The sequence below is a fragment of the Muscardinus avellanarius genome (genome assembly GCF_963383645.1).
Source record: "Muscardinus avellanarius genome assembly, chromosome: 1".
NCBI classification, from domain to species: domain Eukaryota; kingdom Metazoa; phylum Chordata; class Mammalia; order Rodentia; family Gliridae; genus Muscardinus; species Muscardinus avellanarius.
The window spans coordinates 87419269-87438621 of record NC_137786.1 but is presented as its reverse complement, the minus strand read 5'-3'; positions in this window follow the sequence as shown (position 1 = coordinate 87438621).

Sequence of the window (19353 nt, the reverse complement as noted above, 5' to 3'; positions counted from 1 at the left end):
TTGCCTATGTGGCTGGGGGATTAATAGTCACCTGTTACACCCTCTATTGCTGTTGTGATATTTGGAACCAATGTCATGCTCTCTGAGTCAAGTCACACACTATCACCCTATATGGAGTGGAGCATGGGGGCTCAAAGAAAGTATAGGCCAGTGGTGAGGAAATGACCCCACTCACCCTGTGCAAATTGCAGATGTGTACTCATCCTATGCAGACACAATTGAACACTTAGTTATATAAGCATGACAAGGCAGGTCATCCCAAACAGCCATAGATGTGTATATAGTTATATAATAATTATGACCAGGCAAAACACATTACACATGTATACAACACTCTTGTGTGGGCATGGGCCATTTTGTGGAGACCCTGATATAAGGGAACAGTCTGTATAAAGAAGCTTCTGTCGTTCTCCTCCTGATAGAGAATCATTGTTTTCTACCTTCTGGGGAATCAGCTGAAACCTTTCCTGTAACCACAGCTGGCTGTCCCCTGGCAAATATCTGATGAACAAGCAGGCTGCCAGTACTCAATTTGAAAAGATATCAACAAACAATAGAAGAACTCTGTTATTTCTCAGAATGGAAAAAATACTCATGACCAAAAAAATGATTTTCTGATGGAATGTGTCCTTGTCTTCTTGGTCCTAATTCAGGTTTAAGTCATTGTTTCCTTAGATGTACCACCCAAAATCAATATTTTAGAGTTGAAGAAAGTAAGAGATACTTGCTGTTTCTTGAGACTCTTAGTGAGTCTTATATTTGGTGTTTTCTACCCTACCAGTTTTAATTTAAATTTAAATCACTTAGTTGAGTCTATATTTCTTCTTTTATAATAATCAAGTTGATATGTTCAATGTTTCAAAACATAAAGAGGCAAGTAAGACATATTCTCTACTCTCAACATTTTTAGTTATTTAGGAATAATTAAATGTTTAAGTTCAAGTCACTGAGGGTATTGCTAAGTTGTTGATCCTGGTCAATCAACCTGTCTGAATCTTCCCAGTACTAGGATTTCATGTGTTGCGACCATGCAAATCAGAATTATCTTAATATTGGTAATATTCTTGATTTTCTTGTTTCTCTTTCATACAAAAATTAGAATAATTTTATAAGTGGCATTTATTAATGTTTATATTGATAAAGTAATAGAAGTTTGTATTTTTTATAAAATTTCAATACTCAGAGTACTCACCAGCAAAACAAGTTTTCAGTTATCATAGCATTTATGATCATAAAAGAAGTAAAAAATATGGGTCCCAAACTTTTTTAATCTTACTAGGAGAAAAAACATCAATTTCAAAAACAGAAAAAACAAAGCAAGAACAACAACAAAAATGTTCAATTATCAGATATTTAAAATGTGTTCTCTTCCAAACTAAATTATATACTAACCTTCTGCACATTGTTGCTGCACATATTATTTGACTCAGGTTAATATTGTAGATATTAGAAAACATTTATTTATGAGCCAGAGAAGCTATACAAAATCAGGTGGCTGGAGAATACACAATAAATGGCTACCAGTTAAAATGTGAGACCATTGAGTACCTTTGTCCTTAGATATCAGATTAGGAGCTGTTATAATACTAAAAACAGCAGGTCAGATTACTGTGTCACACATTTTATACTTTATTTTGCTATTTGGTAATAGGTTGTTTGAGAATATGGTCAGTAACAAAGAAAAATCTTTGTTAAGTAGCTGCAGAAACCTGGGACCGAATGGACATGAAGCATGCATTGCACTTCTAGAATATTTTCTCTTGTGTCTGGCACATGGATCTCATTTTTCAAGCTTCATGAATATTGCATACTTACTACTCTCTTTGTAGTTCAAGGAAACAATCGTGTAGCACTACAGAGGCTATTCTTCTGGACAGAGCTTTATGAAGAATTCCCATGTGTGGGCATTGATAAAAGATCTGGATGGAAATAGGTACCAGAAGGAGGCCAGGAAAGCAAAATTATGTTACCTTTGGAACATTGGTGTAGGAAAAGAATACACTAGGCATGCTAAGAAGCCTTTGAAAATGCCACTTCATTAATTCTCACACTCCCTAATTTTCTCACATGCACATTCTAAACCTAAAAATAAACCGAAACTCTCTAATATTCTCCCAAGCAATCTCAGTCACAGGGTTATTGAGGGAGAAAAAAGCCAACTTTGTTATCCATTCAAGTTTGTACAAAACCCAGAAATTCCATGAGGATAAGTATAGACTAGGGATTTCCTTCTGGTCCTATTTACTGTGAAATATAATAAAACCTTGGTAGCTGTATCAGCAAAGCACATATATGTTCTACTTTTTGGAAGACAGATTTAAAAGCATCAGTATTTTTGTTACATTGTAAAGTCCCACATTTACTTAGCAAAAATGCATTGGTACAAGATTTGTTATAGTTTCCTTTAATGAAATTGATACTTAGAAAATGTCATGAATCTTTAACAAAAAATGCCTTATAAACATATTTTCTTGATGGACAACGCATGGTCACATTTATTACCTAAGTGAAAGCTATATAGTGTCATAATGTTATCTAGAATGTAAAAGGCAGTGGGCATATATGAAGGACACACAAAAATAGTACTATTTCTCCTCCATAGGGCTTTATAATCTTATTGACAAATGTGCTAGTTCTTTTCCTCCAAGAAGTAGATGCCAAGGGTGTTTGGATATGCCAGACCACAATTTTAAGGAATGCAGAGAAGATAAAGAAGCAAGAGTAGGCACAAGGAGACTTCAGAGTCAGAGCGTATCTGACACGATGAAGACAGGAAACAAAATCAGATTGGATGGGAAGTGCTGAGTGCATACCTGAGTAATTTTTTTCCCTTTACATCTTTTGTATGTCTGTGTTTTAAATAGCCAGGCCTCAGCTGAGGAAACCTACTCTTGAGCAACTTACATTTTATTTTCTAAAATGTATATAAGTCATAGTTTCTTTTCTTTTTAAAAATATTTTTTAAAATTTTTATACATTTTTATTTTTGTGGCATTGGGGATAGAACCCAGTGGCATTCTACCACTGAGATAGACTCCTAGCGCTATTTTATTTTTTATTTTGAGGGAGGGACTCTTCAAGTTACTGTGTGCTGGCCTCAATCATGCAGATCCTCTTTTCAGACCCCCAAGTGGTGGAATTACAGGAATCCACTTCCACACCCAGCTTTATTTTCTTTATAATTTTATTTGTGCATTGTAATTGTGTCTCATAGTGTGATTCAGTCATTCATTCATTCCTGCATATTTTAATGAGGCCCTAAGTCATCTCAATCAGGTTGAAGGATAGTCCTTAAACTGAGTTCCACTTTGAGAGTACTTGTAAATCCTAAAGAATTGGGCTTAAACTGTGCCCGTTATGCTCAACCATTGACATTCCTCTCAGTCCAGAAAAGAATGGCCTTAATGCAAACATTGTGGTGGATCAAAGAGGAGGAATAGGAAAAAAGAACTTCCCAAAAGGCCATAGTCCAATCATTTTCATTCAGACCTGGTTCTCCACATAAACACCAATAACAGATCCTTATGGATTCCTATAGACTTCTCCTTCTGAGACCAATTTAGAAAAGAGAAGTCAGTAAGATCAGCTATAACTCTTCCCAAAGCTCCTACAGTTTTAACTAAATTCTTCTTACTAGTCTGTATGTTGCCCATAATTGCTTACACATAAAGTGATCATGTTAGGAATCATATTCTATCTCTTCAATGGTCATATCATCTCTGAAAAAAAAATTGTGCCCCATTCCAGGAACAAATACAAGAATAAGGGAAGAAAAAGATGGAAAAAAAACAGGAAAACAAAAAATAAATACATTTTAAAAATTGAAAATGAATATCCACTGGTGATTATTGGAGAGAAATATTACCTAATTTCTAGGAATTTTCTAAAGCACATAAGCATTAGAAAAATGACATCGCACAGCTAATAATACAGAACTGTTTTGAACAAGAGGATATGCTTCATTAAACTCAGTCAATCAACTGACTACTTTAATTTTTAAAAATTTGATGTAGAAGAAGGGTTATTATGAAATAAGAAATGATTTCATGTATATGAAACACTGCAGATCACTAATATTTATTTTTGGGTTTTTCATGACTGGGATTGAGGTGATATATATTTTTGTAGTTACTCTACATAAAATCTTAATAACTTATAAAGCACTTATTAATTATTCTCAGGAGATAGTGGGGAGGAATAAATACATAATTTAATGAATGAAATATTTATCATAAGCATTATTCTATGCTATGAAAGTTTAAACCATATACCCAAATCCTTAAAAAATCAATCAATAGTATCGGTTTAATTGTGTCCTTCAAAAAGATATGTAGAAGTTCTAAACCACAGTGCTTCAGAATGCGATCTGCTTTGAAAATAGTCATTGAAGATTTAATTGGTTAAGTAACAATCAGGCCATACAAATAAGGGCCATTAATCATATATGACTGTTGTCCTTCCAAGAAGATAGCTACATGAACATGAAGGCAAAGATTCACAAGGGGACACTTTGTGATAACAAAGTAAAGACTGCAGCTATATGACTCCCAATCAAGGAAAGACAAACACTTCTGGAAAAAGGCCAGAAGCTAAAATAGGGAAGGAGGGTTCCCCTACATATTTTATTTTAATTTAATTTAATTTTTTTGGTGGTACCAGGGTTCCTGGAAACCCTTCTATCTTCAGTCTACACTCCCAGACCTATTTTATATTTTTATTTAGAAACAGGGTCTCTTAAGCCAGCAAGGCTGGCTTCGAACCTGCGTGATCCTCCTGTCTCCGCCTCCCAAGCTCAGGGATTACAAGTGTGCGCCACCACACCCGGCTCCCCTACATATTTTAAAGGGATCATGGTGCTCTTAACACGTACAACTTTAACTTCTAGTTTCTAAGAACATGACCTTATATTTTTTAAGCCATGTAGTGTTTGTTACTATGTTACAGCAGTCCCAATAAATAATTCAAGTAGTTTAGACCCAAAATAACTGAAAAATCAAAAACTCCAGTCGCTTTGACCAGATACAATTAGATAACAAAAGTCTTGTATTTGCTGGATCCCATATAATGTAAGAAAAATGGAAACCAAAGAAGGGAGATGAGTGTTATTAAATATGTGATGGTGGAATTTCCTAGTGTTTGAAATTTTCTATTATATAAATTAATTTACTCCATTTTCTATTGCTATAACTGAGTGTTCAACACAGGATATTCCTATGGAGAATAAATTATTTATTATAAATTTTGAGGCGGGAAAGTTGAGCCTGGAATGGCCAATGGGGAGGGCTTTCGTGCTATATTGAAACATGATGGATTGAATCCTATAGAGAGATTGAGAAAGCTTAATAGAGAGAGCTTGATTTTATAGCAAAGCCACTTCCTGGAAAATATATTGATTTATTAACCTATGAATGGGTTAACCCATTCATGGAATGCTGAGCCTTCATGACCCAATTACCTCCCAATTCCTAAACACCATCAACATATGATTTTGGGGATTTAACTTTCAACAGATGAAACTTGGAGGATGCATTCAAATTATAGCATCAACTAAAATATTGTACTGTAAGTGCCTTCAAAATGCACCCAACCAAATAAAGATTAGTAGTCAATGTGCTTACATAAAGGCCTTTTCTGCTCCAAATGAGACACTTGAAAAAGCTAGAAACATATCTGTTTAATTATTACAAAATAAATCAACTTAATAATTGGGTAAAGAGCAAAATGTTGAAATTTTTAGGTTTTTAAGCAAGTTTAGAAGACAGTGATATAAAGAGGGCATTTCAACATAGAGCAGAAATCACAGAACCATTAGCATTTAAGGGGAGATTAAGCTTTAAGGCTATTAAAATATACTAAGGACAAAGAGTGCTAGGTTTAACCAACACATCTGTCTTAAAAATTATTCTAAAATAAGTGCAGGTAGAAGTTGCTGGTCTTTAGAAAGCTTTCATCATAGCGGCTATAACCTCATTCCACACTGAGCAAATCACTGGATAAAAGCAAGCACAACAGTGACCTTCAGCTTCTTCAAGGCTACTGAAAAATACAAAACCCAAACCAAACAACTCTAAGCTGGAAATTCTCAAACTGTGGGTCAAGACACCTGGGAAGACCTTGCAAAATTGCCAGAGTACTCTAAGATATTTGACATTTTTAGGGGAAAAAAATATTTTTCTTGGACACAGCATGAAGTACTATTGTAGGAAAGTTCATAGTTTTAGATTCCTTTTGATAATGAAATAAATTTACAGAGCTGGATTTTAAATATTTGTGCAATAAGAATGCAAGTATCCTGTGAAAATCTATGTGAGATAGAAAATGAAGTAACTATATCCTATATAATTCCCAGGTTATTTATTTATTTTTTATTTATTTAATTAATTAATTAATTTATTTATTGCAGTACTGGGGATGAAACTCAGGGGCATTCTACCTTTGGGATACACCCCAGTCCTATTTTTTATTCTTTATTATTTTGAAACAAGGTCTCACTAAGTTTCAGAGGGCTTCATGAAGTGGCTGAGGCTGGCTTCGAACCCAGATCCTCCTGTCTCATTTTCCCAAATGCTGAGATTACAAGAGTGAGGCACCACATCTGGTTTAATTCCTAAGTTTTAGAAGTCATACAATGCTCAGTGGTTAATATATAAGTACTTTTAGAATTCCTTGAGTCCAACTACTTAAGAAAAAACAAACTAGCCTTTTAGCTTAAATACACCATGGAGAAACTACTAAACCTGGCACATGAACGTACCCTAAAGTTAGAAAATGTAGAAATTTTCATAGTAGACATTTATATTATTTTGTGTTAGAGTATTGGATTGTTATTCTCCAGTTCTTCTGAAACTTTATGATTCTAATTGCCTAGAATCAACTTATCAGTCTATCCAGAGAAAGTAGGAGAAGTGAAAATGTCTCTCCTTGAAGTTTATTTTTCTAATGAAATAGAATAAAAAAAGAAAACCTTGCTTTATAAAATTTATAAACCTTAAATCTTTATGTTATAATTTGTAAAATACCACATTTTTCCAATAGAAAGTCAAATAAGCCAAATTATGGTCTTTTAGAATATTGCAGAATAAAAGACAATATTTCTCAGTATTGGCAAATGTAATGTACTGCACTATAAAGAGAGATATGTTTTAGAATTTTGGACAGAATATATAAGAACACACATTAGATGAATATTCATGTTTAATTGTATAATTTGAATATTCATCCTGTGTGTGTGTGTGTGTGTGTGTGTGTGTTACTAGGCATTGAACTCAGGAATATCCTACCACTGAACTGCATTTTGTCCTTTTTATTTTTATATTTTAAAATTTTTAAATAGGATCTCACTAAGTTACCAAGCATTGGACTCAAATCTGCAATCTTTATTATCTCAGCTCCAAAATACTGGGATTATAAGCATTTGCCACTACACCTGGGCTGAATATTCTTTATAAACAAAAATTGATGTTAAAACATTGTACATTTGTAGAAAAATTCATAGAATGAATATTATCATTAAATATATAAGATATATATCATCTATGTAAAATAATATACAGCATGTTTATCATATATATGATATATATCACACACAAAAATTACTTAATGTTTATGCAGGAAACTAAAAATGATTTTATGCATTTTCAGACAAAATATATATTTTTAGGAACATGAAATAAAGAAGTGACTGTAGGTCCAAAGAGAAGGAGGTGAATTTATGAAGGATTAGTGACATTTGAAAGCTGCTACCACTCCATATGACTGGAGGAGAAACCCAGAGTTTGAAGTACTATGTTACCTATAGCTGGCAATGATCAGCTGGCTCTTTGACTCAGACACATCTTCACTAATTCTTATTATGACAGTAACTCACAGTAAGCCAGTCACGTGCTGTCTCCAGGAACTCAGAGTATACTTTGGAGTGCGTTGGAGGGCAGTGGCTACTGCTGATTTTGGAACAATGCTGGGATCCCACATTTGCCTGTCATCACAGAGCAGCTTCCAGGAACAGGAATGACTCATCCCTTTCTACTCCCTTTCTACTGTGAGTATGCTATCCATCAGTGGCTCTCACTGAGGGAGTCTAAATTAAAGCCAATATGAAAATGAGTCAAGATAATACCTCTACCTCTTCTATAGTACAGAACAGAATACAGATGAATAAGTAAAAAACAGAGTTACACAATTAGGACATCATTCTATGAAATAGCATGCAAGTTCACAGAAAATGAAATTTATCTAGGTGTATGCACATGAACATGTGATCATAATATTTTCTATTTTTAAAGTAATAGTTTTAAAGATAATAGACACATAAGACTTATTAACTGTATCATTTGTGTTTCTTAGGAAAGAGCAAACATGGGAAACTATACAAAGATATTTCTTTCTAATCATTTACTTTAGATAAGTGTATGCTTTATTTGAATATTTAATATGGAAACATTAATATATAAATGAAAATGTGTGAGAAGATATTTCTGTTCACATTATAATCTGATGTTCATGAATTAGTTTTATTATGCAGTATTTAACAAGTAATGTTGATTTAGCATCTTATGCTATAAGAATGGCTTTTGTTTGGATTGTAATAATTAGTAAAGCTGTATAATTTACAAAATGTTAAAATTGATTATTAATGTTTAAAAAGTAATTTCTCTTTTGTTTAAGAAAATTTAGTGATATTAGAAAATATTTATGATTTTGATTTTGATATGATGCCAACTTGAATCATATAGGTATTTAAAGGATGTTGAAGGGATTTACAGTCTTATTCAACATCCTTCCTTGTCTTCTAGAAAATCTAAAAATTGCCTTCTCAGATTCCCCCCACAATCTAGGTAAATAGGTCTTTCAAAGTACTTTTGAGGTTTTGTGACAAAGTCTGGAGAGTTGAAGAGAGATTAAATGAAAAATGTGTGACAAAAATAATGAGATATATAATGAGGAGAAGTTGGGAATAGAGGATAACAAAAGACATGGTGGTCCAGAAATACTTAGCCCATTTTGAGTCTGAAATATTCAGGAAGATAGGGACCTAAACTACATAGAAGAGAAACTCAAAAAAATGCATAATGGAGAAACTGGGACACAAATGGATAAAGATGAGATTTACACGAATGCTTTCAGCACATAGCTCTGCAGATGATGAAACAAGTATAATAACAACAACAGCAAAGTAAAGGACACCAGCAACTGATAGTGAAGAGAAAAAGAAAATAAATAAAAATCTTGTAAAACAAAAGTCAAAATAACCATTGGAAGATTCAACCCAGAACCATAACAATTAAATGAAAAGTCTCTTTGCAAATAAGAGAAGAAAATGCCATTATGAAAAGAATAATGTGAAAGCACACCAATATCTTATAAATGAACAAAAAATATTAAGCTCAAGTAGGCCACTGAAGACAACCTTGAGGAAAAAAAATTGTAATTCAACATAATAATAATTTAAAAATAAGCATAAGCATATATTGTATTAAAATGTTTCAGATGTAATAAACTACCTCTGGGCTCTGCAATTTCAAGTCCTTCTCCCTCTTTATCTTCAGACAATGAGTGGTCCAGCAATTCCTTTTCTCATTTTATCACCAAAGAAACTGAAATCACAATTTCAAAGAGCTATATCTACAACTATGTTTATCATAGAATTATTTACAGTAACCAAGATATGGGTACAGTGTCCAGTGATGGGATGAATCAATTAAAAAAGGTGGCATGTAAACATAATAGAGTATTATTAAGCCTTAAAAAGTAAAGCCTGATACTCAAATTGACATGGATGAACATTGTGCTATGTAAAATAAGGCAGGCACAGAAAGATAAATGATCACACTAATGTGGAACCTGAAAACAAATTCACAGAAGCAAAGACTTGAGAGAGGGAGAAATTGGTGAAGGGGAAAATTTTTTTCATTTATAAGATGAATGAGATTCTCAGGATAAAATGTATAATGTTTTGGCTATAATTAAAAATTGCAATTTAATAAAGGAATATACTAAAAGTGTTTGCACCACACTGAGAAAAAATTTTTGTAAAGTAATGATGTCAGTCACCCTTATTAAACTCACCATTTCACAATATGTGCTTATGTCAAATAATCACATTGCAAAAATGTAACCACATTGAACAACTTAACTATATATGTGTTGTCAATTATACTTTATAGCTAAAAGAAACAAAAAGAGAGAAACCTCTCTTGGATTCCCCTTTTTACCAGTCTTATTACAAAATATTTTCTCCTTTATTTTCATGATTTTTCTCACCGTAAGCTCATTTCCTATATTCAGTTTTCTGTCTTAATTCTTGGAGGTATTTTCTCTTAATAAACTCAGGTCAACATATTATTCTTATGGAGATAAAAAGAGATAGAAGTCCTTAATTGTGCTACCTCATAAGTAAGCAAGTAACTTCCATACAATAGAATCATTCCCTTTTATAAGTAGTCACTTCATTTATTTCTTCAAGAACCTAGGATCTAATTCAAGGAAGTTTTATGGCATAGAGTGATTTGCTTAGTCACTAGACCATTTGTAGACTTTGAAGAAAAGCAAAATTCTCTGTTCTCTTTCTTATTTATAATTAAAATTTATTTTATTTTGATTAATATATATTATGTGTACAGTATGAGGTTTCCATATTAGTACACATTGTGTAATGATTAAACTAGAATAACTAACATATCTATCACCTTAAACATCTATCAATTATTTTTTGTGATAAGAACATTCAGAATCCGCTCTTATAAATTGAGTGTGGTGGTATGTGTTTCAAATTCCAGTAATTAGGAACCTGAAACAGGAAGATCACAAGTTCATAGCTAGCCTCAGGAACTTAGTGAGGCCCTTTTTGAAATATAAGATAATATAGGGCTGAAAGTGAAGCTCATAGGTACATGCCACAGTTCAATCCCCAGTACTACCAAAAAATAAAAATCCTCTTTTCTAGGTTATTTTAAAAAGTATGATACAGAATTTTTAATTGGAGCCTGCTGAGGGATGAGGCCAGTGCCAGGGCCAGACTGGTCGGGATTGGGGCTCTCCATGAGGCAAAGCTGGTGCTGGGGCCTCTGAGGCTGGGATTGGAGCCTGCCGAGGGGTGAGCCCAATGCTGGAGCCACCGAGGCTGGGACTGGAGCCTGCTGTGAGGAACAGCTGTTTCTGGGGCCTCCAAGGCAGGGACCTGAGCCTGCCGGGGGATGAGGCCAGTGCTAGAGCCACCGAGGCTGGGATCGCAGCCTGCCGTGAGGCAAGGCTGGTGCTGGGGCCTCTGAGGCCAGGATCAGAACCTGCCCAGGAGTTAGGCCTATGCCAGGACCAGCAAGGTTGGGATCGGAGCCTGCAGAGAGGCTAGGCCGGTGCTGGGGCCTCCGATGCCAGGATTGTAGTCTGCCTAGGGGTTAGGCCTGTGCCGGGGCCAGTGAGGCTGGGATTGCAACCTGCTGTGAGGCAAGACCTGTGCTGGGGCCTCTGAGGCTGGGATTGGAGCCTGCCGAGGAGTTAGGCTGGTGCTGGAAGCAGCGAGGCTGGGATCAGAGCCTGCCATGAGCCAGGGCCAGGGCTGGGGTCTTTGAGGCTTGGATCAGAGCCTACTGAGGGGTTAGGCCTGTGCCATGACCAGCGAGGCCAGGATCAGAGCCTGCCGTGAGAATAGGCTGGTGCTTGGGCCTTTGAGGGCAGGATCGAAACCTGCCGAGGGGTTAGGGCAGTGCTGGGTCCAGTGAGGCCAGATCGGAGCCTGCCATCAGGCAAGGCCAGTGCTGGGGCCTCTGAGGCCGGGATTAGAGCCTGTTGAGGGGTTAGGCTGGTGCTTGAACCAGCTAGGCTGGGATCAGAGCCTACCATGAGGCAAGGCCAGTGCTGGGGCTTCTGAGGCCGGGATTGGAGCCTGCCGAGAGGTTAGGCCAGAGCAGGAACCAGGGAGGCCGGGATCGGAGCCTGCCATGAGGCAAGGCCGGTTTTAGGGCCTCTGATGCCAGGATCAGAGCCTGCTGAGGGGTGAGTCCGGTGCAGGGGCCAGTGAGGCTGGGATCAGAGCCTGCCGAGGAGTTAGGCCAGTGCCAGGGCCAGCGAGGCTGGGATCGAAGCCTGCCATGAGGCAAGGCCATTGCTGGGGCGTCCAAGGCCGGGATTGGAACCTGTGGAGAGGTTAGGCAGGTGCCAGGGCCAGCAATGCCAGGTTTGGAGCCTGCTGTGAGGCTAGGCCAGGGCTGGGTCCTCCAATGCCAGGATTGTATCCTGCCGAGGGTGAGGCCAGTGCCGGGTCCAGCCAGGCCAGGATAAAAGCCTGCCATGAGGCAGAGCCATTGCTGGGGCCTCCGAGGCCAGGATCAAAGCCTGCGGTTAGGCTGGTGCTGAAACCAGCAACGCCAGGATCAGAGCCTGCAGTGAGGCAAGGCTGGTGCTGGGGCCTCTGAGGCTGGGATTGGAGCCTGTTGAGGGGTGAGGCCAGTTCTGGGGCCAGCGAGGCCAGGATAAGAGCCTGCTGAGGGGTTACGCTGGTGCCGGGCCCAGTGAGGCTGGGATCGGAGCGTTGAGGGATGAGGCTGGTGCCGGGGCCAGAGAGGCCAGGTACGGGGCCTGCCATGAGGCAAGACTGGTGCTGGAGCCAGCGAGGCCAGCATCAGCGTCTGTCGGGTGGCCAGGCCAGTGCCGGGGCCATTAAGAGTGGGATTGGAACTTGCAATGCGGCATACACAGAGAAATATCAAAGAAAATAAAAAACAGATGTTTTCCATAATATGCAAAAACTAGGAAGAAATAGGTAATAGAAGGAGATCTAGTTGAAGAAAGAGCCCTATAGAGGATCAGTTAAGGTGACCAATCAGAGGGGATGGGATGGGGGAGAATGGAATCTCTTTAAAACTTATGATGTTTGTAAACAAATGTATGAAAGTTAATCACCAATCAAGCATCAAGCATGGGATCAATGGAGGGGGAGGGAATGGGATGGGGATTGGATAAAGACTAATTGGATGATGTGTGCTTGTATATCCTCACAAGTCTTGTATTCCATTGTAATGTATGACTACAATGCACCAATAAAAATTATATATATATATAATAAAATAAAAATCCACAAAAAAGTATGATACAGAATTTTTAATTGTAGCTATCTTACTAAGCAATTAAATAAACAAATTCATTCCTTGTAACTAACTATAACTTTTTACTCCTTGATCCATATCTGCTTTTCTTCCCCTCATTCCCCAGTCTCTGGTAACCTCTACTCTAGTTTCAATTTCAATGGTATCAGTGTTTTTATATTGCATATATGACTAAAATATTATAGTATTTGTCTTTCTACCTGGCTTATGTCACTGAACATAATGCCCTCTAGGTTCATTCACAAATGACCAAATTAGTTAACTTATACAACTGAACAATATTTCTGTTTGTACATATATATGTATATTTATATATACTGTATTTTTAAATTAATCACTTGACAGACACTTAAGTTGTTTCAATTTTTTGGCTATTGTGAATAGTGCTGCAAAAAACATTTTTTATATACCTATTGGATATTTCCATGTGCTCTTTTGAAAAATGTGTACTAAGATTTCTGTCCAGTGTTTTTATTTTTTTCAGTATTGGAGATTGAACTCAGAGGCATTCTATTTCCTAGTTATACATCCAACCCTGTTTTTATTCTTTATTTTGAAACAGGGTTTCATTAAATTGTAGAAGGCCTCACTAAATAGCTGAGGCTGGCCACAGACCAGATATACTCCTGTCTTAGCCTCCCAAGTGCTAGGATTACAATTGTGTGCCGCCACACCTGGCTTATTTTTTTTTTTTTTTTCTAATAGAAAACTTTCTTTTTACTGAGTTGAATTCCTTAATTATTTTAGATATTATTATCTGATCAGTTATAGTTGGCAAAAACATCTTCCCAATCTGTAGACTGTCTTTTCACTTTTTTGATTGTTTGCTATACAGAAGCCTTTTAGATTTATATAATCCCATTTGCCTTCTTTTTTTTTGCCTTTTTTCTCTGAGACTTTTAAGTTTTATTTAAAAATAATACCTTCCCACACCTATGTTCATGTTTTCTTTAGTAGGTTCATAGGTTCAGGTTTCACATTTAAGTAATTAATCCATTTTTTATTTGATTTTTGCATACAGTAATAGGTCTAATTTCATTTTTCTGTATGTGGATATTTAATTTCCTCAACACCATTTATCAAATATATTGTCCATTTCCCCAATGTGTTTTCTTGTCATTTTTGTTGATAATTAACTGGGTATATGTGTGTGAATTTATTTCTGAGCTTTCTGTTCTGTTCTATTTGTCTGTGTATCTGTTTTTAGGCTACTACCATGTTGTTTTAGTTTCCATAGCTCCATATTATGTTCTGAAATCACTGATGCAATGCTTCCATCTTTGTTCTTTTTTATTTTTTTAGCGATTTGAAGCTTATGTGTGTTTTTCTATATGGTTTACAGGATTAATTTCTTTGTTTCTATGAAAAATGCCATATTTTAATAGAGATCTTTGAATCTGTGGGTAGTTGGAGTAGTAGACACATCTTTCCAAGCTATGACAATGGGTGATATTTTCCCTTTTTATTGGTCTTCTTCAATTTATTTTATTTTTTTGCCATTGTTGAAATCTTTCACCTACTTGAATACCCTTATTCCTACATATTCCTACATATTTTTCTTATTTTTTATAAGAATTATTTATTATAAATTTCTACTTTAGAGGGTTCACTATCAGAGTATAGAAACTACTGATCTTTTTATGTTGATTTCATGTCTTATAACTATACTGAATTTTATTATTATTTTGCAGTTTTTTTTGGTGGAGTCTTTAGATTTTTCTAATTGTTCCTGTCTGCAAACAGGGACAGTTTAACTTTTTCTCTCCAGTTTATATGTCTTTCATTTCTTTCTCTTGCCTAATTGCTCCGACTAGAACTTCCAGTACTTTATGTAATTGAAGTAATGAAAGTAAGCATCTATTAAAACAGGATATGGTAAGATACACATATCTGGAAACATCCCTCGCTGGGATGAGGCTCTTCAGGGACCTGTCTTTTTACTACATATTTGGAATTGCCTATAAGGAGCCCAGCTAGTTTTCAATATCAACATACTAATTCTCCAAACACAGGTCTAGTTGCCAAAATAATTAATCCTATTGAGAATAATATTACAAAAGGTAACAAAAGTCATAACTACATTAGAGAATAATAATCAGATTGATTTTAATATTGGGGTATAGCTGATGGCTAACTTGTATCATCATGTTTCTTTCTCTGAAAATGAAAAATCTTGCTTATTTTCACCAGGTGATAGATTTATTTTTATCATAAGCTTAGGTGAATAAATTATTTTTAAAAATCCCACCTAGTCAGAGCTTCAACTAATTATTTTAATTATTTAATTATTTTATTAGCCGGGTGTGGTGGCGCATGCTTGTAATCCCCACGCTTGGGAAGTAGAGACAGGAGGATCATACAGGTTTGAAGCCAGCTGTGTTGGCTTAAGAGTGTAGCCCGAAGGTAGAAGGGCTTTCAGGAACCCAAGTACCATCCAAAAAAAAAAAAAAAAAAAAAAGGGACTTATTAATGTGTTCACTTATTTAAATATTATAAATGCATAATAAATATTCAACAGTAAGCATTAATTAAAGATGGAGCTATAGTCTTTTATTACAATTTACGGATCTAATTAAAAAAAAGATACACTGATGAAAATATGTATAACAAAAATTTAAAACCAAGTAAATACCACTTGATAATATCATAAGACATTGTATTATAAGAGGATATGTCCAAAGAAAGTTTTATAGGCTCCATAAGAATCTTCTGAAACACTTTTTAAACTATATCAATACCCCTCAAGATCTACTTAGATATTCCTGAATGAAGCTGAGGTGCTTCACCTCTGAAGAAGCCAGGCTGTGTTTATCAGTTAAGGAAATCCTTGGGGCACTGAAGTTAAAAAGTGAGAGATCTGTGACCTCGTGAGGTTTCCTCTGGCCCACAAAGTACTGTGTGCATGTATGCCAGTATTGCTATGAACTATATTGTGTTGTGATAATATAATGCACCAATAAATGTATAAAATATTGAAATAAGGTTATCTGGGAGGGATTTTAAAAAGACTTTAAACTGGGTGTGGTGGCACATGCTTGTATTCCCAGCATTTGGGAGGCTGAGACAGGAGGATCGTGGTTCTGGACAGCTTCATCTACTTAGTGAGGCCCTTCACAACTCAGTGAGACCTTGTTTCAAAATAAAGAATAAAAATTAGGGCAGGGGGTGTAGCTCGAAGGTCAAAATCCCCTGGGTTCCATCCCCAGCCCTACCAAAAAAAAAAAAAGAAAGAAAAGAAAAAAAAAAGAAGACTTTAGTAGAGCCTGGAAGGTTGTGCAGATCAGATAGATTTAATAGTAAATGGGGTGGATTCTTATTTAAGAATCTAAAGTTAGATATATAACGTTGGACATATGTGGATATAATAAGTTTTTATATATAAATATATAATAAATTTGCTAGCATCTTCAACCCAGGAAGAAGGAATAAAGGAGGAGGAGGTGGTGGAGAAGTAGATGGCATAGGGAGAAGAAGGAGAAGAAAAAGAGGAAAAGAAAAAGAAGAAGAATCCCTAATGCTTACTACTATAGAATGTGGTTGTATTGAAGACAGAGCCCTTAGAAAAGATGATTAAATTAAAGGAGGCTATTAAGCCACTCAGACTGGTACTGTCTTTGCCAGTTTTATTAAATTAACACAATATTTAATACAATGTGTTTTCTATTTTTGCAGCATGGCATACATATGGTATACTTCACCTATATGTCATGATTTAAGGAGTAAAACAGTACCTAAGTAGATTCAGGGAATTTTAGGAAATTACAGATCTCACTGACGTCTTTATGAAGGAAACAAGTGAAACTTGGTGTTTTGATTAATCGTTCTATGCTTCTCTATGTCTCTCTTTCTTTTTTTTAAATTTATTTTTTATTGGTGCAATGTATTCATACATCATAGTGGTATAAAGAAAATACTTTTGTAGACATACATGCACATCTCGCCCAGTTAGCCTCTACCACGATCCCCACCCCATTCCCTCCCCATCCCTCCTTCCCGCGCTTGGCTTACTGGTTGACATCTAGTATTATAGCAATTTATACAATATTAACATTGATAATCTCACATAACAGTTTCATTTGTCTGGTACCAAACTTTTGATGACTTAAAGATAACATTTCAATATTTCTTTTTGCTTTCTTTCTTACCAGAGAATATTTTTTTCTTTTTTTTTTTTAGGTGAAACTATCATACATTTATTTATTTATTTTTCAGAAAAAATCTATCCTGATATGGAATATGGACTCTAGATACCCAAAACAGTCTCAAAGAAGAACAAAGCTAGAAGATGTATATTTTCTGATTTCAAACCATATAAAGCTACAATAATTGAAACAGTGTAGTACTGTTCTAAAGGCAGATATATAAACCATTGGAGCTGAATAAAAGCCTAGAGATAAATTCTTCCATACATTGTCAAGTTATTTTTGACAAGGTTTCCATGAACTTTTGGTGGAGGAAATACTAGTCTTTTAACTAAATATTGTTGAAAAATAATAATAAATGAAAAAGAATAAAATTGGACCCTTACCTAACACATATACAAATATTAGCTCAAAATAGATAAAAGACCTAAATATAAATCTTAATACTATAAGCTTTTAGAAGAAAATCTGGGTCATAAAACCTCACAACATTGAAATTGGAAGTGATTTCTTGGATATGATTTCAATGGCACAGGCAATATACACAATGGGATATGTACACAATGGAATTTTACTCAGCCATCAAAAAAAAAAACTCAATTACATAATTTTCAGGGAAATGGATGGAACTGGAGGACATTATGCTAAGTGAGATTAGTCAGGCACAAAAAATAAGAAATCAGATGCTTTCCCTAATATGTGAGAGTTAGGGAGAAATGGGTCATAGGAGGAACTCTTGGAAGAGGATCAATAACTTTTAACTCTGTTTACATTGTCTTTGGATATACAATATTTTTTTATTTTTTAGGGAGTTTATTTACTCTATGTCTCTCTTTCTATATATAAAATAATTCTACTCTATCTTAATCATAGGTCATAAACATGGCAAAATCCATCACATTTTTTTGCTGTTGTAAAAGAACCTACATCATTTTCCTAAATGTGTACAATCCAATGGGTAAAATGAATGGCTCTTAAACAATGAACTTATACATTTTTAATGAAGAAGACTAGTAGAAATTCATATATAATAATTAGCTTCATTATATTTAAATTTTAGTCTATAAAGGGAAATAAATTTGGTATTATTCACTATGGAATAATTTGCATCACATAATTGAGTGAGCTTGAAGATTATCATTTTTATACTGAATGAATCATTTCATTTCACAGAATAATTAAACTCAATAATTACATTGATTTTTATAAAAATCACAAAACTATTAAGAAAATCTTAATAATATAAAATCAATTTATTGCTATTCTCACTCATGACAAATACTTTAGGAGGTGATTTTTCTTTTCTTTTTTTTGTAGGTCTGGGGATGGAATCCAGGAGCATTCTACCTCCCAGCTACACCCCCTGCCCTATTTTCTTATTCTTTATTTTGAAACAAGGTCTCAATGAGTTGCGGAGGGCCTCACTAAGTAGCTGAGGCTGTCCTCAAAACATGATCCTCCTGTCTCAGCCTCCCAAATACTGAGATTACAAGTGTGCACCACTATACTCAGCTAAGAGGTCAGTTTTTACATGCCTTTCTTTTACATCTATACCCTTTTTAATTTTGAGATTACTACAGCAGGTTGGCTACACTTATTCCTAATTCTCCAGGGAATAATACACATGATTGTCTATAAATTTTAGTTCTCCACACCCTGTTCAAGTTACTAGATTCCTAAAGTTAATTTTATTATATAATTTTATGAGTTAGACTTAACATCACAAATATAGATTTCAAAGTTAATAAATACATTTAAAGGTGGAGAGGGAATGTGATAATAGAAAAGTAAAATATTCTAGCTGAAATTTGATAGTGATATTGCAATATTTTTCCTCCAATATTTTGATGAGGCCTCAAGACCCCTTTAAAACCTAGAGATGCCGGGCATGGTGGCCACACTTCTAATCCCTGCGCTTGACAGGCTGAGACAGGAGGATTGCACAGGTTCAAAGCCAACCTTAGCTACTTAGTGAGGCTCTCAGTAATTTAGTGAGACCCTGTTTTCAAATAAAATATAAAATAGGTCTGGGAGTATAGCCCAGAGGTAGAAGGCCTCTTGGTTCCACCCCCAGTATGTATGTATGTATGTATATATATATTGCATGCATA